This window comes from Equus caballus, chromosome 5 (genome assembly GCF_041296265.1).
Source record: "Equus caballus isolate H_3958 breed thoroughbred chromosome 5, TB-T2T, whole genome shotgun sequence".
Lineage (NCBI taxonomy): Eukaryota > Metazoa > Chordata > Mammalia > Perissodactyla > Equidae > Equus > Equus caballus.
This window is the reverse complement of record NC_091688.1, coordinates 46,632,971-46,654,464: the sequence shown is the minus strand read 5'-3', so window position 1 is coordinate 46,654,464 and position 21,494 is coordinate 46,632,971. Positions and strand designations below refer to the sequence as shown.

At 48.8% G+C, this 21,494-nt stretch overlaps 1 long non-coding RNA gene and 2 other non-coding genes across 3 annotated transcripts; 2 read left to right on the top strand and 1 right to left on the bottom strand.

The window, feature by feature from the left end:
- The first annotated feature begins 12,654 nt into the window (after nucleotides 1–12,654).
- On the top strand, nucleotides 12,655–12,726 carry TRNAQ-CUG (transfer RNA glutamine (anticodon CUG)). The gene has a single exon. It is a non-coding gene; the product is annotated as a tRNA-Gln (tRNA).
- A 1,546-nt stretch (nucleotides 12,727–14,272) lies between these two features.
- Nucleotides 14,273–18,425, top strand: LOC138924092 (uncharacterized). Its single transcript, XR_011438717.1, has 4 exons — nucleotides 14,273–14,553; nucleotides 15,053–15,117; nucleotides 17,352–17,625; nucleotides 18,093–18,425. It is a non-coding gene; the product is annotated as an uncharacterized lncRNA (long non-coding RNA).
- LOC138924389 (U1 spliceosomal RNA) lies at nucleotides 15,953–16,116 on the bottom strand. Its single transcript, XR_011439436.1, has one exon. It is a non-coding gene; the product is annotated as a U1 spliceosomal RNA (small nuclear RNA).
- Nucleotides 18,426–21,494: the final 3,069 nt, after the last annotated feature.

The following is a 21,494-nucleotide window of genomic DNA, read 5'->3' as shown; positions in this document are numbered from 1 at the left end:
GTCGCCCGTGGGCCCCTCGACGAGAACAGGGTCTGGCACTCACCAGGGCGCTCTATTAGGTCTTGTTGAATTCATACACTGTCTTTAGTTTTTAGTCCCACGAAGAACCCTGGGAATGGAAATAATGAAACGTTTTTCAAGGCGAAATTTCGTCCTAAACTGTCTTTAACCAGTTAATTGACCGCGCAGCATTCCAGGGGCCGCAACGCGAAAGGCCGACAGTGCGCGCTTGAGCTCCGGGCGCCCGGCTCCGCGGCGCTGGTGAGCTCCGCGCGGTCGGTGGGGACCCCGGGGCGGGAACAGGGATGGGGCCAAAAGGGAAGCGCGAAGAGGAGGGAAAGAAGCAGCCAGCGGAGGCGACCACAGGGTCAGCAAGACCTAGGAGCCCTGGGCAGAGGTAAGGGCCAGACTCTGGGGAGATGAGGAGAGAGTTTTTGTTACAGTAGCAAAATGAGGGGGAAGGGAGGGGAAAACAGAGAACAGGAAGGAACGATAAACGCGAAGACCTGTAGCTCTCGAAAAACAAAGCAGCAAAATATTACGAATGCTTTCAGGTCGAAACGACTTCAGGAAAGCACAACAGCTGCCTGCAGGCCGATGGCTCTCAGTGATCCCATAGCGTTTGTAGCGTTTGGCACCCTGCGTTGTGCCTGCAGCAACTTTGGTTCCAATCCGAGTCACGGGGGTATCCGGTCACCTTATGCCGCCGAGAGTTAAAAAATGTCTGCATCACCCTCGCTCTTCACTTGCGGGCAGAGAGCAGTTACCTGTCAGGCTCCGCAGCTCTCTGCGCTGAGAAAAACAGAAAGGAAACCCCACGGCGCGCCCACCATGAGTGTTCATGAGAAACGCTGAACTTGCTCCAAGTCTGAACAGGCACGGGACCTATCCCAAAAGGTGCCACCTTGTACTGGCGTCTTTCCACTTCCACACCCATTTTTCTGGTTGAGGTATTTCAAACATCAGTGGGGCCTTTTTAGACCAAATGACATGAAATGACAGTTCGCACTCCAACTGGATACTTTAAATAAAATATAATAAATATCATATAATCGAAAGGATAACATCCCCCTCCCGCCAGTTTTCACCTCAGGGTAAATGATGGAAGTGTTCTTCACATAAAGTGCACAAGCCTTAAGCACACAGCCCGGTGAATTTCCATAAGGGTAAACATTACCTAGGTCAAATTACAGAAAATTCCCATCCGTCCAAAAATTTAAAGCTCCTTTCCAGTCAATCTTCACACCACCCCCACTTGGGCAAATCACTGTTCTCATTTCTGTCTCCATAGATTAGTTTTGCCTGTTCTTGAACTTCCCGTAAATGAATATGCTTTTTTGCCTGGCTGCTGCTGCTTCTTTTTTTCTTTCAGGCAACATAATGCTTTTGAGACGCATCCATTTTGTGGTATGTATCAGTAGACGATTTTGGTATTTCTGATGAGTGTTATTCCAACGTGTGAATACACTACAGTTGAAGGACAAATTGGGATATTTTGGTTGTGATCCAATACTATTTTCTTTATTTTGTTGCCTAAATTGTTCCAGTTTCGGCCACTGTGAGCTCATTGAGTTGGCTTGTGTGTCCCGTCGGCATACCCCCATCATCACGGAGGGTTTCTTTTGTTGGTTGAGTTTGGTTTTCTTCTTTATGACTTTCTGGCACTGCAAAAGCTCCAGGCTCAGGCTCATCTTGTGTATTTCCTGCCCCAGTCTTAGATGCAGCCACTTTTCCAAAGAGCCCTGATTCCTTTTATTGGTGGCTTGATTTTTTTTTTTTAAGATTGGCACCTGAACTAACATCTGTTGCCAATCTTTTCTTTTTCGTCTCCTTCTCCTCCCCAAAGCCTCCCCCCACCCCCCGTACATAGTTGTATATTCTAGCTGCAGGTCCTGCCAGTAGTGGGTGGCTTGACTTTTTATCATTGGTGTCTAAAAGTTTTATATTCAGAATTTGAGTCGTGTTAGATAAATGTATTGCAAATAACTTCTCCCAGTCTGATTTGCCTTTTCACTTTCTTATCATGATTTTTTTATGAGCATAAGGTTTTTTTTTTATTTTTATGAAATCCAATTTATCTATAGAGTCTTTTGATTTATCGTTAAGGCTTTGGTGTTCTATGAGAAATCTCTCCGACCCCAGGATCATGAATATATTATCCTGCATTTAATTCTAGGAGCTTTGGATATTTAATTTCCACTTTTAAATCTATGGCTCATCTCAGATTCCTCTCCTGAACACAGCAGGCTTGAGGATGCTAAACACTAGAGAATCATGGTGTACTCACCAACAGTATGACTTCCCCAAGAGGTCATGATATTTCCTGCTCTGCTGTAGTGCTTTCCTCCCTTGTCCCTGTCTCCTCCCCTCAACCCCTGGGCCAGAGAACTGTTGGAAGCATTGGTACATGGAATCCAATGGCTTTCCTTCCTAACTGCCATCCAGGCATCAGGAAGCTTCAACTCTGACACTACCACTACCTCTCACACCTACCAAACTGGTGACTACAAACTAGAACATGACTGCCAACCAAAAGTGTCTCTAAACACTCATGGCTCCATAACCTTATTTGCCCCCAGCAACAGCAGTGGGGAGGTGTCCTCTGCTCACTTCTGCCAACTCTCTTGTGTGCATCTCATTTCTATCCAGAGCCCAACCTGCAAGGGAATCTGAGAAGTATAACTTTTACTTTTCCAAGCCCTTCAACTAGGAGGAGGATGGAATGGATTTTGAGTGAGCCAACCCACACTTAGAGGTATTTTTAATATCCCCAGAAGAGTACTGCACAGTTTTCAAAGACATACCTTTTTGTAAATATGCAGGGAGAAGATGGGATAAAAGAACATATACTAAATGCCTTACAGTGTGTGTTTCTGGAAGTAGAAAAGGGAAAGGAGTGGGATAAACAGAGAAAATAATGAAAGACAGTAAGAGCCTGGCTCAGAGCAGCCACCATAGAGTGTCCTGCAGTCAGGAGCATGATCATCTTCATCCTTTGCACCTGGGATCTAAGAAAATATACTGACTGATCAGTGAGAGGGAATTCCAAAACTGCTACAGGAAAACAGACAATTTATCCAAGCAGACCAGCGTACTAACAAAGGCAAGAAGAAACTTTTTTAAGAAACCCAGCAGAGAGAAACCACACAAGGAAGCGGTAGAAATGAGACTATGTCAGGAATCCCCAACACGCTAATATCTGCTTATTATAGTGGATCTAATCTTCTCACCTTGTAAATAAAACTAAACTCCAGATGTGGGGGTTTATTACACAGAAAAGGGTTAAATATTAAGAGCACTACAAATCTGTACCAGACTAAGTGTCCACAACAAGAATAAAAGAGTGAAAACATGAATATCAGACAAAGGTAAACAGCTAAAGAAAACTTTAAAGGAGAGGAGCAAAATCCTTGCAACTACCTAGAATCTCATCTTACTGTTTTTCCCTGACCTGGCCTCCTTGGGTGGCTGCAGAGGGTGTGGTGAGGGGAAGAGATCTGGGAGTGAAATTTCCATTTATTCACTTTTATATAGGTCTCTGTAAGGCCTAAGAATTCAAAAGCAAGATTCGACCCTTGGCTTTTTCCAGGGACTCGAAAGAGGCATACAAAGGAGAGAAACTCAGTGATCATCCAGATCTTCTGGAGTCACTGAGACACATCCCCACTAGTCCAGCCTCCTGAACTGTCACCAGGTCGTGGGTGCCTGTTTGGGGAAAAGAACTGGTGTTTCTGTCCAGGTTGAGAGGAAAGCGTTTGGGACGCACCAAGCAATGGGAGGGCAAAGAGAATGTGTCAGCAACTGAGGGAATGAACTTTCCATCGGTACACGCTATATATGGACCAGAGACAAGAAACTGGATGAATTTCTGATATTTTTCTACAGAGATAGTTTATGCAGTTGTCAAGAGCCTACTTCAAAATTAGGCTTTTTCAAATCTGGTATTTGGATTTGAGTGTCAAAACCTGAGTGCTGCCTGACATAAACCTCCTACGTGAGCCTTTGCTCTGGGTGTCCTTTTTGTTCATTGATTATATCTTCCAAAAAGAACACTGAGAACATCTATTTTGGAACCATTTTATCCAAGTTTTTCCAGTGACTCTTTCTGATCTGAGCTAGTGTGCCAAGCTGCTGGGAAGCACTGGTGTCTCAGTGGTAGTGTTCTCGCCTCCCATGCTGGAGATCCAGATTCAATTCCCGGCACAATGCAGTGTGCACAACAATCTTACTCTGAACACTCTATTGCTCAGGCAGTTTAGGTGGTTTCAAGGTTCTGACCTCCAGGAACAGCCTCGAGATAAATTGGGGAAAATAGGAACTAAAACTTCTCAGGTTACTCCCAAGCAGAAGACATCAAGGCACTTGCGTGTACAGGGACTTTGCAGAGACTATGTCTTTGAAGTGGTGAGTGTGACTGATGGGTCTCTGCGGTTTTGCATATGTGGGCCTAAAATCAGCGCTACTTTTATCCTTTCTCCTGTTGGAGCCCTGGAATCCAAAGAGTCATCTGGTCACAGATTTGCACCCTGGATCTTGGACAGACCCCTGGGCCGTGTCTCACTGTGGAGTGGGGATCAAGAAATGAAATTGCTGAAAATCCCCTGTGGAGAAGGAGTAGTGAGGGGCCCAGGGAAGGGAGAGACGTGTGGGGGAGAATCCACAGGGAGATGAGGGGAATTGGGTAGACCGGCCTCAAGCTTTCCAGGGGAGGTAGGACTCAGTCGTTTGCTGGTCTTGGTAAAACTAAGGATGAGCTCCAAGTGGAGAGCCGCACGTACAAGAAAATCATTTTTAGCACCCCTGCTTGTTTTACACTCCACCAGGGAAATCTTCTGTTTAGGGGATCATTTGTATGTTTAAGAATAAGCAGCACTGAGGGGAGGCCGTGACAATCACTAGCTCTGGAGGTTTGGAGGAGGAGACTCTGGAAAACGAAGGCCCAGGGATCATCTGGTTTGTCCACACTGTTTTCATCAACTATTCTCCTCAGCAAAGCTTATGTGGGTCCCAGATATCAAATCGCAGCTGCCACATTGGCGGGTTGAGGAAGCGTCACTGCTAATTTCTTTCTCGAAGGGATAAGAAGTGACTGACCCAGAGCCATGAGAGGGAGATGGAAGAGCAGACATAAAATGCTTCTCTCCATCTTGTCCTCTCTCTGCTACCTCTGAACCTCAATCTTCCACACACACCAGTTCCAAATGGCCTTCAATCCCTATGGAGGTTTATAACTGTTCGTAATTCCTGTAGGCCGGGTTTCCTTCTGGCTTCTAGTGTTGATTTGGGGGAGCTGGTCAGCAGCTCAAACTAGTTCAACATCCTGGATCATTTCTCTGCTCTTGGTATTAAGGTAAAGTCGGCCTCATAAAATGACTTAAGAAGTGTTCCCTTGGCTTCTATTTCCTGGAAGCGATTGTAGAGAACTGGTATCATTTCTTCCTTAAATGTTTGGTAGAATTCACCAGAGAAACCATCTAAGTCTGGTGCTTTGTCTCAGAAGGTTACTAATTGTTGACACAATTTATTTAATAGATATAGGCCTAGTTAGATTATCAATTTCTCTTTGTGTGAATTGTGGTAAATTGTGTCTTTCAAGGATTTGGTCCATTTCATCTAAGTTATCAAATTTGTGAGCAGAGAGTTGTTGATAACATTCCTTTGTTATCGTTTAATGTCCATGAGATCAGTACTGAGGGTCCTTCTTTCAGTCCTGCTGTCAGTAATTTGTATCTTCTCTCTTTTTCTCTTGCTCAGCCAGCCTAGAGGTTTATCAATTTTATTGATCATTTCAAAGAACTAACTTTTGGTTTCACTGATTTTTCTCCCCATTAACTTCCTGTTTTCAATTTTGTTGATTTCTGCTCTAGTTTTCATTATTTCGTTTCTTATACTTACTTTGGATTTAATTCATTCTTCTCTTTTGTTTCTTTACTCGTTTTCCTTTTTTGGAGTTTCCTAAAGTGGAAGCTTAGATTATTGACTTCAGATCTTTCTTCTTTGCTAACATATGCTTTCAGTGCCACGAACTTCTAAGCACTACTTTTGTTGCATGCCACACATTTTTATAAATTGTAATTTCATGTTCATTGAGCTCAAAATAATTAATTTCTCTTGAGAATTTTCTTTGACCCATGTGGCATTTGGAGTGTTGTATAATCTCCAAAGTTTGGAGTTTTCCCACTATCTTTCTGTTATTGATTTCAGGCTTAATTCCATTGTGACCTGAGAGCATGTATTGTATGATATCTCTTCTTCGAAATTTGTTGAGATGTGTTTTATGGTCCAGAATGTGGTCAATCTTGGTGAACATTCTGTGTAAGTTTGAAAAGAATGTGTATTCTGCTGTTGTAGGATGAAGTAACGTATAAATGTCTGGGCGATCCTGCTGATTGATGGTGCTATTCAACTCACTATATCCTCACCGATTTTCTGGCCATTGGCTTTGTCAATTACTGATAGATAGGTGTTGAAGTCTTCAACTACAATAATGAATTTGTCTATTTCTCTTTGCAGTTCTATCACTTTTTGCCTCACATATTTTGATGTTCTGCTGTTAGGTGCCTGTTCATCAAATATTGTTACATCTTTTGGAGAGCTGACCCCTTTCTCATTGTGTAATGCCCCTCTTTATTCCTGATCATTTTTCTTGCTCTGATGTCTGCTCTGTCTGAAGTTAATATAACTAACACTCCAGTTTTCTTTCGATTAATATTAGCAGGGTATATCTTTCTCTACGTCTTTACTTTTAATTTATCTGTGTCTTTATATTTAAGGTGAGTTCCTTACTTGTAATACGGTGTTGGAGGAGAGGTCTATGGATACCATGGGCTGCCAGAAAGATGAGCACATGGATCCTAGGGCAAATTAATCCTCAAGTATTGCTGGAGGAAAACATGATAAAACCGAGGCTGTCCTACTTTGGGCACATCATGAGAAGGCAGGAGTCTTTGTAAAAGACAATAATGCTGGGAAAAGAAGAAGGCAGCAGGAAAAGAGGAAGAGAAAATATGCTATGGATTCACTCCATGAAGGAAGCCATAGGCATGAGTCTACAGGAGCTGAGTAGGGCTGTTGAGGACAGCAGATTAAGGACAATACTCATTCACAGAGTAGCCAGGAGTCGGAACTGACTTGTTGGCATGTAACACACACAAGTTTCATACAGGCAATGTATAGTTGGGTCTTGTTTTCCACTCTAGTGGTCTCTGCTTTTTAAGAGACATCTTTTAGACCATTCACATTTGAAGTGGTGATTTATATATTTGGATCGATATCTACCATATTTCCAACTGTTTCTGTCGTGGGACAGAGAGGCAACTGACCTTAAAAGAATAACACCGGAATATCATAAACAACTTCATGCCAATAAAATCAATGACACGAAACAGACAATTTGTTGACAGACATAAACTACCAAAGCTTACTCAAGAAGAAATAGAAGAGAAAAATAGTCCTATATTTATTAAAGAGATTAGATTTGCTGTGAAAAGCTCTCCCACAAAGAAAATTCCAGGGCCAGCTTATTTCGTTGGTGAAATCTATCAAACATGCAATGAATAAATAATAACAATTCTATGCAAACGCTTCCAAAACTAGAAGAAGAAGAAATACTTCCCAATTCATTCTTTGAGGCTGGCGTTTTGTTAATACCAAAAGCACACAAAGGGATGACAAGAAAAGAAAACAAAAGATCAATATTCCTCATAAACACAGATGCAAAAGCTCTAAATGAAATTTCAGCAAATTGAACCCAACTATATATAAAAGGATAATGGCTCATGTGGAACTTGGGTATATCTCAAGAATGCAAGGTTGGTTTAACATTTAAAAATCAATCACTTTCATTGATTGACATATTGAAAAACAAAAAAATTACATATCTATCATTATATATACATATATAATCATTTCAACAAATGCAGAAGAAGCAGTTGACAAATTACAACATCCACTCCTAATGACAGTTTTCAGCAAACTAAGAAGACAAGGGAAATGCCTCAACCTCATAAAGGATATCTATGAGAAACCTACAGTTAATATTTTACTTAACTGTAAAAGACTAAATGCTATCTGTCTAAGATTAGGAAGAACACAGGGATGTCTGCCCTCACTAATTTAGTCAAGATTTTCCTGAAGTTCTGGCCAGTGCAATCAGGCAGGAAAAAGAAATAAAAGGCACGTAGATTGGAAAGGAAGAAGTAAAACTGCCTTTATTCACAGACAACCTGATCCGCTATGCAGATCGTCCAAAGGAATGCAGAAAACAAAAACCTACTACAACTAGTAACTGGTTTTAGCAAGGCTGCGGGATACACAATCAATATATAAAAATTAATTTTACTTCTATATGCTAGCAACAAACAATCAGAAAATGGAATTCTTTTAAATGCCAGTTACAACAGAGTCAAAATTTAAGAAAACCTATGTGCTAAACCCTACAGAACATTGCCAAGGGAAACTAAAGAAGACTTAAATAAATGGACTGATGTCCTTTGCTCATCGTTCAGAAGACTCAATATTATTACGATGTCAGTTGTCCTCAAATTGATCTATAGAAGCAATGCAATCCCAATCAAAATTCCAGCAAAATTGTTTGTAGAAATTGACAAACAGCTTCTAAAATTCATACGGAAATGCGAAGGACTTAGGAAAACAACTTTGACAAGTGAGAACAAAGTTTGAAGGCTAACACTACCTAACTTCAAGACTTACAGTGCTACAATAATCAAGAAAATGTGATGTTTGCATCAAAGAAGATAAATGAATGCAAGGAAAAGAACAAAGTGTCCTGAAAGAGACCCACACATATAAGGACAACTGATTTTTGAGAAAGGTGCGTAGGCAATTCAGTAGAGAAAGGACAATCTATACAGCAAAGGGTGCTGAAACAACTCTCTGTCTATCTCCCTCTCTATCTCTCTCTCTCTATTTACCTACCTACCTATCCGTGTATCCATCTACCTATGCGTCTATCTGTAAAAAGAACTTTGACCCGTATCTCACAATATATGCAAAAATTAACTCAAGATGGATCATGAACTTAAAAGTATAAACTCTACGATTATAAAACTTCTAGAAGAATGCACAGGAGAAAAATCTTTCTTAACTCCTACACCAAAAACACGATCCATAAAAGAACAAATCGGTAAACTGGACTTCATCAAAGCTGAAACTTTCTGTTCTTTAAGAGACATTGTTAACAGAACGAAAAGACGAGCCACGGACTGGGAGAAAAGATTTTCAAAGCATATGTCTGATGAAAGACTTGTATCCAAAATATATTTTTAGAAAACTCTTAAAAGTCTGTAGAAAGAAAAAAACCCCCACAATATTTAAAGGTGGACAAAAGGTTTGAGCAAATGCTTCACAAAGTAGATATACATGTGTCAAACAAGCACATGTAAAGACACCCAACATCATTAGTCATTAGGGAAATGAAAATTAAAACCACAGTGAAACATCCCACAAACCTACTAGAGGGGCTGACATTTAAAAGAGCGACCGTGCCGAGTGTTGACAACGCTGTCGAGGAACTAGAACTTCCCGACCCTGCTACTGGGAATGTGGCATGGCATAACCACCTGGGAAAACAGTTTGGCAGTTTCTTTAAAAGTTGATCATACACCTAACATAGTGGCTGGACTCCAGCCGTTCCACTCCTACGTGGAGAAAAGAAAGCATACGTCCATGCTAAGACCTGTGCACAGGTATTTCTAGCAGCTTTATTTTTAATAGCCCCAAACTGGAAACAAACGAAATGCCCATCAACGAGCAAAGGGATAAACAAACTGTGGTACAGCCACACGTTGGAATTCTAGCAGTTAAAAGGAATGAACCGTTATTGATACATGCAACGAAATGAATGATTTTCAAGATAATTATGCTCAGTGAAATAAGCCAAATAAAGAAGTCCATGACGTATCATTACATCTATATAAAAGCATTAATATTTTAAACTAATCTCTAGCGACAGAAAGCAGCTGAGTGGCCACCCGGGGAGAAGCAGAGGGAGGCACTACAAAGGCGCGTAAGGTGGCTTCTGGGGTGACGGACATGCTCACCATCTTGGCGGTGATGGTTTCACTGGTGTATATTTATGTCGAAACTTACCAAATGATACATTTTTAATAGGTGCAGTCCATAGGGCGCGTATTACACCTCACGAAGGTAATATTTTCAAGGAATAGGAAATAGATCGGGGTGGGAGAATGCTTTCCTTGAAAAATGTCCTCTCCTTCCTGCTCCCTCCTACTTTCCTTCCTACTACACCATGTTTTTATGTGTGCCTGTTTGGTTTTCTTTGGAACCGACCTTGTCTCGCATCCCCGGTCCCTGCAGCTTCTGCGTCTGTGCGGATCCCTGTGCGCCGTTCCCGAGGTGGCCACGAGGGGGCGAGGTGGTCCCGCCCGAGAACCCAGCGCCTTTTTCTTCCTGGAGTTAGTAGCAGGGAAGGATTCCAGCCGAATCACATTTCCGCAAACTTGGGTGGTCAGATGTAAGTGGTGCTGGAACAGAGGTTCCTTACGTTTAGTCGCTGCCGCCTCGGGGTCGTCCTGGGTCATCCTGAGGCCCACGCTGTCCGGACCCCAAGGAACCGGCTGTGGACGCTCAGTCGCCCCACTTCGGGGCCACCTCACTCAGCCTCCCAAAGACCCGCGAAGAGTCCTGACCAGAGAGAAAAGCATTCGTGCTTCTCGCGTGGGTGGAAACTGTTCCCTCTCCTTCCTCTCAACTGCGGAAACCCATCGCGAAGTTCTGGCGGCGTTCATTCCGGGCGAGGGGAGGAGCAGCGCGGAGGGGCGATCGCGAAGGAAGAAGGAGATGCGGGAGGACCAGAAGGCCGGGGAAAGGGGACGAGGGGAGAGAGAGCCAGGAAGACGGAGAGCCGAGGAGAGAGGGCTGGAGCAGTAGAACGGGAGGAGGAACAGAACGGGCGAAGGAGGGAGCGCGGAGAGGCAGAGGAGGAGCGGGAAGGGGAGGGGGAGGAGTCACATTCCCAGGCGAGTTCGGTTCACCGGCCGCCCTCACTCCAGCTGCCGCCAGCCACGACCGCCACAGCCCCACCGCTGGCCTCGGGCTCTCAGCCCCAACGTGCATTCGCCCCTCAAGGACAGTCTCTCCGCCCGTCGTGGTTCTAACGTCGTTTGATTCTCTCCCTGCCCCTCGTCAGAGCCCGGTGCTCGGTTCTCCGGGTTTCCCGGCCTTTCCTTCTGTGTGATCTCCCAGCGTCCTTTCAAACAGATTCCTTTCCTTCTTAAGTCGGCCGGAGTCCGTTTCTGTTCCTTGCAGTCATAGACCTTGGCTGATCTTCCCGTCCTGCTGGAGGAGTGCTCTGTGGTGTTTGTTACCGCTCGACGTCTTGGTTTTCCAGGAGGACGCGTCGGCGTCCCCTCACACTCTGAGGAGGACAACTTCCTCCCCAGAACCAGAGCAGCCCCTTTGCCTCCTTCCTCCTTCATTCAACCCTCACCTAGTCTCTTGGGACAAACTACCTCTTCCAGCGACGCTGGGCGTCTCTCGGACTCTGTTCTTTAGTCAGCCGCTTTCTTTTCGCTCCGGTTAATGCTAGTTTTTCTGTTCCGTGTATTGGATCAGGGGAGAGACGGCTTTGGGACACAGTGAAGAAATAAAGGGGAAGATGAAATACACAGATTGTGGTTTTGGCGTATAATATGAATTTATATCTATTACCCGTGTAAATATGTAGTGTGGTGGTATTTTGAGTACATAAAAGCTGCATACACTGTGAAGGCAACTTGGGTCCACATCCCCTACGACCCAGCGATGAAGCGCTCTTGGGTGCCCTGATAGTGTACATGTTTTAAATCCGTGCAGTTTCCGGGTCGTGATATATTGAGAAGGTGGGATGGAATTGACTTGGCCAAGCTCTCAGAAGAGAGTCTGTGGCTGTATAATTGTCAGGGCCCTGCCTCGTGGCCTCCACGGTGGGCGGTTGATTTTGAGTCACCGCAGGCGAGTATGGTCTGGTTGGTCTGAGTGTTTGATATAAACGTTAAACACGGTTGATAACTCTGTATCGTGAATGTAACAACTATGCGTTTGTTGTAAGAAAGAATTACAACGACCACAACAAATCCCCCAGAGGTGCATGAAGAAGAAAAGGAAAGCTCCCCCGCCTCCCCACCCCGCTCCACTGCGGCCACACCGTCGTATATATATATATGACGTGGAGGAGGCGGTGGCGGCTTTGGGACGTGCTGGGTGCTGCGCGGCCAAGGGACCCAGGAAGTCCCAAGTCCCGCCCTGACAACCGTCTGCCCTCTCTGGGCCATGGGAAAAGTGAGAAGGCAACGAAGAGGAAAGCAAGGCTACTGTTTGCAGAAATGTCACCTCAGGACAGGAGACTCTGGTAAACTGAGGCGGAATAGGCGGCTTAGGAGGGAGGCGTCAAGGGCTCCTCTTCCCGGGCCCGAAGCCCAAGAGTGGATCTCACCTCCTTTTCCGAGGTGCGAGTGAAGTGAGGAGAAGTCAATCAAAGGAGGGGGGCGCAGAGAGAAAGCGAGGCGGACGGCCACGCACGCAGCTCCACTGTCCCGGGAAGGGAAGCCTTGGGAGTGTGCGCGGGAGCCGCGGGCGCCCGGGGAGGACTCACCCGCCCGCTCTGGCGAGCGCGGAAGGCGCGGCTCCCGCGGGGGTTCCATGGTGTAATGGTGAGCACTCTGGACTCTGAATCCAGCGATCCGAGTTCAAATCTCGGTGGGACCTTGCCCATCCCTTCAGGATGAACGCCACTTTTTACTCTTCAAACCGCGTGCGGTGTCGCCCTCGCGCCCCGCTGTCGCAGAGGAAGGTGCGGGGCCCCGGAAAGGAAGCTCCTCGGCCCGCGCTGCTCCCGGTCCCTCGCCCCTCCCGCTCCTGCCGCCGCGTCCCCCGCGCTCTCCCGCCTCCTCCGCGGGAGTCGGGGTCCCGGACACCGGGTTCTGTGCGGGCGCGTCCACACGGACAGGGCCGGCGTGGCGGGGTCCCTCCCAGCCTGCGGTGCCCCCCGCTGGCCCCGCGCAGCTCTGCCCGTCGCGGCGCCTCGGAGGCCCCGGCCCCGCCGCCCAGGGTCCCGGCGACCGAGCCAGGGCCAGCCCCTCGGCAGGGTCGCCCTCGGGCCTCGGGGCCAAAGGCAGAGGCGGCGTCCGCTCCGTCCCGCACCACGAGGGGCCCCCGCGCGGCCCGTCTTGTCTTCGGACCCGCGGGCTCCTGGTGGGAGAGAGAGGGGTCCGCGGGAGACGCGGGGAGGGAGGCGGCGGCCGGCGCGGCCCTCGGCCAGGGTGTCTGGGTTTCGGGGTCGACGCTTCGAGACCCGGCCTGGAGGCGCCGTCTTTTCTTTAAACGACCCGTTTCATTCAGAGTGTTCATTTGTTCTAAGTCTGACGCACTCAGGCTGCGGTCAGAACGTCCAGCTCCTAAGTCCCCGCGGGACGCTCAAGGCCGCTGTCACACTCGACTTCGGAGCCCGACCCCCGGGGGTCTCCTCCCTCCGCCCCCAGCTGCGCCGGAACCAGGACTCCGGGCCGCGGAGCCCGGCGTCGGTGGAGACCAGGGGTCCCCGAGCGCCGGCCGCCCCGGCCCGGGCTCCTCCGGGGCCGCGGGTGAGCCGAGCGCGGGCAGCTCCGAGGCGCGGGCCCGCGGGCTCCCCGTGCGTCCTGCCGCCCCCTGGCTCCGCGGAGAAGACGCCCGAGGCCGGCAGCGGGCGGAGGCGCGCCCCAGCTCTCCCGCCCCGTGGGCACGCGCGGGGCGGGGCGACCGCGGGCCTCCCGCGCTGCGGACGGCGTCCTCCTCCGGGCGCCTTTCGCTCAGAAGCTCCTCGACCAGGGCTCCGGGGCACAGCAGGGCTGACGGCCTCAAGGCTGGGGAAGTCCGTTAGGCACTCTAAAAACCCAAGCTTTCCCGTCAGTAAGGCACTGAGAGTTGGCTTCGGTCTTGGTTCGGATATTCCCCTTTTGAGCAAGGAGACCTCCCGCTGCCGGGGAGAAGAGAGGTTCACGGCTCTTGTTCATCGAACCGGATCCGTCCGTAGGACGTGCCACCTCTGCTTTCAACGTCCTGAACGCTCCCTCGGCATCCTGTGCTTTTCAGTCGGTTTTCTTTGGACGCGCCCTTGTGTCCCGCCCGCACCCCGCCGCCGCCAGCCCGGCGCGGGTCTCGGTAGCTTCTGCGGCCGAGCGGGTCTGCGGGCGCCGGCCACGAGGGGGCGCGATCGTCCACCCCGCCTCGGTCCCCGCCTTTTCTCTTTGGCCGGGGAGTTTCTGTCCGCCAGGACGTTGGGGATCAGAAGCGAGGATGAGGGAGGTACGAGAACAGACACGTCCTGGGAAAGGGGTCGGCCAAATGCCCACGACTCCCAACACCGGATCTGGGGTTTTCTTCCGGATTGTAGTTCAGTTGTTAGCGAACACCGACACAGGATCGTTTCGCCACCGCACACGAGGGCCAGTCGCTGGAACGCCAGGCTTGTGGCAAGAGAAGAGGTTTATTATCCAAAGGCGGCCAGACGTGGAGATGAGAGTGAAAACTTAGATCCGTCTCCTCGAAGGGAAAAAGGTAGGGGTTTTAGGTAGGGGAGGGGGCGTGGGTGGCCACCAGCCTGGGTTTGGCCTTGAAGACTGAATTTGTCTTCCCCTAACTGTCTGGACTTTTCTGGTTAGTTTTCATCTTCAGCCTGCTTGGGCTTGTGAGGCAGAATCTTGATGTCTGGACCTTGACTTTCCGGGAAAGACAGCTCCCTGCCATACTAAGGAGGGACAGAAAGACCTGGTTGTTTTCGAACCACAGTTGATTATGCTGAGTATGCACAGCTGCAGTTAGCAAAGCTTATCTCGAAGTTTTGTTTTTCTCTCTCTTCTTCTAGGCCAGGGAAGAGTCTTTTCAACTTCTTCGTTCTCGGTTTCACAATATCCCGGCACTTTGGGACAGGGGAAAAACTAAAGTTACTTCTGACGGTGGGGTGGGCATGGGGGTGGGAGTGGGGAGGTTGTGTTGTTTACGATTCCTACTCCCACTTAAGGAGAAGGGATATCAAGGAGGATTCCTAATTCTCCAGGCTACTGAAGCATGGCAGGTGCAAACTGGAGGCTGAGAGCTCGCTCCTGCTGTGTGCCTGTGGAGGTAAGAAGAGAGGGCTGAGAGAAGAGGTGGGGGGGGGGGAGAGGAAGCTGGAGGCCGACATAGGAAGAGGCTGCTTTGGGGTGGGGAGGATGGGTGGGATGGTGTCTTGGGAAGTGGCCAGCAACGGTGTAAGGTGCAGAAGCAAGACATCAAGCACGGCAGCTGACACTCAAGAAACGAAGTCTGAGGAAAGAGTCGATATTGAAAGGGCAGGAGATGGGTAGGAAGGCTGCGCAGTTGCGGCCTCTCAGTAGCTGGGCACATGGGAAACTGGTCACGGCTCCTCCCAAGACTTCCTATGGTCCATTCCTGGGAGGATGACAGGCAGGCTATCCTGGCAAGACTCAGGTCCGACTGCGGTTCTGACTTGCGTGGCCTATACGTGCAAGGTGTCCCAGGCACCAGGACGGCGCCGTTTCCCCACACAAAACAAGCGTGTCATGCCTTCAACTCAACGGGGACAACACCTGGAACAGTTGTAGGCAGCTCCTACCTCAGACCATGACAAGGGCGAGCACACGCCCTCGCCGCCCACAGGAGGATGCCCCAGCGCCGTTCTCCTGAAAGCTTCGGCGTCGAGTAGGGCGCGGAGCAAGACCTTATCCGTCCCTGTGCGCCAACGCAGCAGAGACTCGCTGACGCCGAGAAGCGGGCCGCGCTGGGACACCAAGAGAACAAGCACCTACGCCCAGCTAAGCAAAACGCAGACGCCCTGTTCCGAAGCCGCCACGACGCTGGAGAACGCTGCAGACTGCTGAGAAAAAAAAAAGCGGAAAACCGCAGATACTTAACTCCGAAGCCTCCGTCCTTCTGCTTTTCAGACAGCGACGAAAACCAGGGGAAAGCGCGAACGCAGTCCCCCGCTACCACAAATTATGCAGTCGAGTTTCCCACACTTGGGGAAATCGCAGGGGTCAGCACATCCGGAGTGCAGTGGATAAGCCTCGCCCTGGGAAAACCACCTTCGTGATCATGGTATCTCCCCTGCCAGGTAAGTATGAGAACGCGACCTCCCTCCCCGGCCCACGCTCAGACGCCTCGCACTGTACACACAGGGTCACTTTGCTCCCCGAGCCTCCCTAGCCCTTCCACACCGCTCGCACACGCGGTTTCAAGCAACAGCCCTGGACTCGCTCCCACACCACGGGAGAGCATATTGTGTTTAAGCGGCAGATCACGACACAGCAGCCCCTGCGCTGCCATATCTGCATGGGTCCCGCCCTGTCCGTGACGTCACGACAAACAGCCCTTCCCTCCAGCCCACGCCCCGCCGCCACCGTCTCCTCCCTCCTCCCGCGACCTCCAGCCGGTCAGCCGGCGAACCGGCGGCCGGTGGGGGAAGTCACGTCGGCCTCTCCCTCCTTCCTCCCACTCCGACCTGTTGGGGCGGCGCGCGCGGCTTCCTAACTCTAGCCCTGCCCAGCGCCTGTCTGGCGGTCGGCTCAACCCCTGCGCCCTTCTGGAAGTAATGGCTTCCCGTTACAGAGGAAACCGGTTCCTTTCAAATCCACTTATCTTTGTGATGTAGCGCTGTGTGTGTGTGTGTGTGTGTGTGTGTGTGTGTGTGTGTGTCTATTTGATGCGGGCTCGGTGAGTCCAGGAGTCGAAAGAAAGATTTCTTGGACTCTCAAGGTCTGGCAGTAGTGCTCTTTTATTCAGAGAATAGTATGGAATGGCATAGGGACAGGACCCATGGGCAGTGAAGAGCTGCTGCAGTGTGTTGAGAGTTGGGGCTAAACTTATAAGGCATGGGTACCTGACTTATTTCTACCACACAAAGAAAAGATGACGTAAAAAGTCATTAAATGGTTTCAGTGCAGATGGGGTCTGGTTACTGTGTGGTCTATAACTTTAGATATGAATCTGGTCATAGAGATGGGCATGTAGGCCAGGATGCCCTGGGCTTCTCTCCCTGGGGCAACCCTAATCCACACCGTAAAATCCATTGGGTCCTATAGATCGGCATGTAGGCCAGGACACCTTGGGCTTCTCTCCCTGGGGCAGCCTTGATCTGTGGATCATATTGAATCATATTGAAACGCATTAAGCATCACGACTGCCAGCGAAAGCTGTTCCGTTCTTGAAAGTTCAGTTTCGTCCATCGAAAATTTCATTCAGGTTACTTTCAATCTTTAGGTGTGCAAAAGCGTTTTGGATGCTTTTTTCCCCATCCCCTTTCTGGGACACGTGTTATGGTGAACGACTAATCAGGACCCCTCTCCCCGGTCTAACAGGCAAAACTGGCAAGCAAGCCGCATAGGCTTAGAGTCAGTGCAAAATCTAGGCTGTACAGCGAGGCGGCCTTGGAGGTCATCTTAAGCCTGTGTCAGAATGACCTTGCAACCCTTCACCTCGTGACGGAAGACGCCAGCGAGAAAAGATCTGCAACCAGAAGAGAGAAAGGGTACCCAGCTCTCATACCCTCTCGCTACGTCTTTAGGTTCGGGGGGTACCTCGCCACCCTGGGACTTGCCTCCCTCCCCACATAGATGACATCAGCATTCCAGGGTACGTAACCAAGAAATTCTTACTTTATAAACGAGAGAAAAACCAGATGTACCCTGCCACGGAGGGAGGGTTTCGCCGTTTGATTGTTGGCGTATAGGACTGTTCATGAGTAAGCCCCTTTCTGCTCTTATGGACGGCCTCGTAAGAAGGCACATAAACTGTGCTCAGATCTGTAGACCTCCGTCAGAGCAGTTCCTGCAGGACGCTCTGTTGAGCTGTTTCCCAGGCTCGAGTCCTCACCTTTGGTTATTGAACGAACTCTTTCAAGTAACTTTTATCACGATTCTTTATTTCAGTTGACATTATTCATGTTTGCACCTCCTGGGCTCATCCACTTTCCTGAACTTGAACCCGGGGACCCGAGGGTCACCGTCAATAGTCAATGTGACCTTTCGACCTTGTCCCCAACACAGACCTAGCTGAAAGGAAGTCAGTCTTGTCAATTTGCCGTTTTCTTGTTTAACCAGAGGGGTGACTCAAGGCTCACAAGGATTTATGAGCTTGTTTCACAGAAGGAAGAGAATGCCTTCAAGGAAGTTACGATCACCAATCACCAGAGATCACCACTCAGCAGATAACCGGCCCTCAGCTGCTGTTGATGCCCAGAAGTGAGACTGCCCAAGGGCTTATCAGGAGTGAAAGAAACACGCGTGACCCCTTGGTTTCTCCTGAGAAACTGCTCCTGCCAAGCCCCTTAGCTCTGTAAAACCCCCTGCTTTCTTCTCTCGTTCAGGTGGATTTGAGAGAACCTATCCTCCCGCCTTCTCCGCCAATTCGAATAAACCTTTCTCCATCTCCAAGCGCTGGTGTCTCAGTGATTGGCTTAGTGTGCACACGAACTTGAGATTAAGGGGTTTGGCATCAAACTGAATGCCTGTTTTTACTTCCTTGCTCTTGCTTTGCTTTCTGGGAAACGCTCTTGACGTTATCCTCCAACTCTAATTGTTTTGTCCTGTTTCTACTATTATGGCTTTAATAGCCAACTGTTATGTTTTTCTCTTAAGTGTTCCTTTCTTTCTTGCAACCAGTTCTTGTTTCATAGTTTCATCACCTCTGAGACTGTTAAACTATAGGGTGTCTTGTTGTTGTTGTTGTCGTCGTTGTTAAGTTGTCTCCTGGAGAAAAAAAAATTTGTTTCCAAGGAGAAGTAAGCGTCTGCTACAGCACATCCTTCCAGGTTATCAGATTCTAGCTCTGTACATTGACCTTGAGCTTTTTAGTAATTCTTTGGAAATTGTGGGTTACTGATGGATATGTAAATTTGTCCTTCCTGGCAGTTATCATAATTTACTTCCTCCAGCCAGAGAATGAAAGAGTTCAGTCTCCATTTGCAATTCCTCTCCGTAGTCCTTTACTCCCAAGCACTTTACTTTGTGTTGTTTTGACTCTCCCTTTGGACGGATTTTTAACATCCGTCTGCTACCCTCTATCTTATGAGTAAAATACATCCTTTAACATGTGTTCATCGTTGTAACTATGCGAGTCATGGTTTTACCTTTCCCTGAAAATTGCTTTTCAAACACTTCTCCTTGCATGTGTTCCCTATGTTACCAGCTGCACGTTTTGGAAAGTTCTCTCTGTCGTATTACACATACTACATTTGTACTGGATATTCTCTGCCCTTCCGGATTCCCTCTCTACCTTTCTCCTCTGATCTGAGTGCCTGAGGCTGACCCCCACAGCCAGCATTTCCTGGTCTTCCTTGTCCTCTGGATCCAGGTGCGTGCAGCCAGTGCAAGGAGATCAGAGAGGAGGGGAGAGAAGCCAGGGCATTTTTAAAGCCCCCAGCAACCTCCCTGCCAGGCCTCAGGTTGGTGTCACTCGTAGATTCCTCCTCCAAAGACCGTGGTCCTGTCTAGTGATCCTCCCTGAGATGGCAGGTCTCCTTGGGTCTGGTGGCTACTTCCCATTGCTATGGACTCAAATGTATCCCCCTAACGTTCATACAGAGGCCCTCCCCTCCCCCAGTGTAACAGTATTTGTAGATAGGGCCTTTGGGAGGTGATCAGAATTAGATGAGGTCTGGAAGGTGGGGCACTCATGATGGGATTCGTGCCCTTGTAAGAGACACCAGAGAACTCCCTCTCCCCTTGTCTCTGCCCCTTGAAAGGGAATGTTACCGAACCCTAAGGGATTGGTGACTTGGAGTCCCTGCTGCCAATAGAACTAGACCAGGTTCGGAATAGCAGAGCAGAAACTTTATTTATTGATTAATGAATGGAGGAGGCAGAGTTCATGCTCTAAAACACCTTTTCCTCAAAGGGAAGCTGAGCAGGGTTCTTATGGGGTATGAAGGGAGAGGAGGTCTCTGCATCATCACTCAGGGCGGGGGCATTTGGGGCATGGGCAGATCTTCCCTACTTGCAGACAGCACCTTTGCACACATTTCCTCTTGCTCCCGGCCCCCCATTACTATCTTGGACCTTTCTGGTTTGGACCGGTTCTGCGGTTTGGCCATCTGGCAGTGTTCTGCCTTAGCTCCTATAAGCAAGCACAACTTGAAAACACAGCATTAGACATGGAAAATGTTTTAGGGACTTCTCTGGGCGACAGGGGCAGAGTGTGCCACTCTAAAATGTGCCACTCTGGCATGTGGATTGTTTTGAGCTGAAGGCAGTTGTTGCTCAGCAGACTCAGGAGAAACCTACCTCTCCCTTAACTGCCTAAAAGAATTTAAATAGGGGCCTGTACCAGAAAGAGAGCTATTACCAGAGAGAACTGTTTTATCTGAAAGACTTATCTGTATGGCAGGGCAAACAACTGATTACCAAACATCTGTTCTTCTTACTGTCTTGTGAATGAGCCTCCTCTCCTTTGAAGCCCCTGGCCCCATCCCATTCCTTAGCTCAGGATGACATATAAGCCTCAGTTGCCCAACTGCCTTTGAGTCTCATATTTTTAAGGGTCTCCTGAAAGTACAAAATTTGTTTTTCCCCCTGTTAATCTGTCTTGTGTCAATTTAATCATTAGACCAGCCAAAGAACCTAGAAGGGAAGAGGGGGAAACCTCAAGCTCCAAGGCTCAGAAAACCACACAGACTACCATAATGAATCGCGTTGTTCGTCTCATTTGACACCTGTGCCTTCCACCATGCGAAGGCAGAAGGGCAGCTGAATAGCCTCCCCTGAACTCTCCTTGCCCATGACTTGACTCAAAAGCTGGCACCCCTGGGGTCACCCAGGACCACGACACTCCCGGGACTGAGCCGAGTGGGCCCCAAGGAAATCTGAACACCCTGTGGGCTCCTGTGATGGCTCTTCCCGTCTTCACCCGACTGCCCTTCATTGCCAGCACTCCCCAGGCCCGGGGTGGATGTGTGGGCTGGAATGAGTGGGAAGGACATACAGCAGTCAGAGAAGGAGCATTTGCCCACCCTTCCCAGAGGGCTTCGGGCCAGTGGGGTGCTGCCGCTTCCTTCTTCAGATTCCTGGGTCCAGCACAGAGCTCCTTGAGTGCAAAGGTCATGGTGATGGTCACCCGTGGGCCCCCTTGCTGAACACAGGGGCTGGCACTCACCAGGGCACTCTATTAGGTCTTGTTGAATTCCTGATATTACAGACTTAATTAATACCAGCCCCGATATGGGTTCCCCTACACTGAACCCTGCAAATATGGGATTAAAACCAAAAGCACAACCCATTCCCTGCTTCTTTAGTTACACTCATATGTAAATATTTGTTTCTTTAACCTCTGACTCCCTGAGCTTTACAACCAAATAGAAATTACAAATTGTTAAAAGCTCAGGTGGCCTCACGCTGGGCCCCCACTAAAGTTGTAACTAGTCACAGGACCTTGAAGTCTATTACAGGGAACCTAAGGTCCAGAGAATATCGAGAAACTAAAGCTTCCCAGGCCCCAACTCCTCAGCT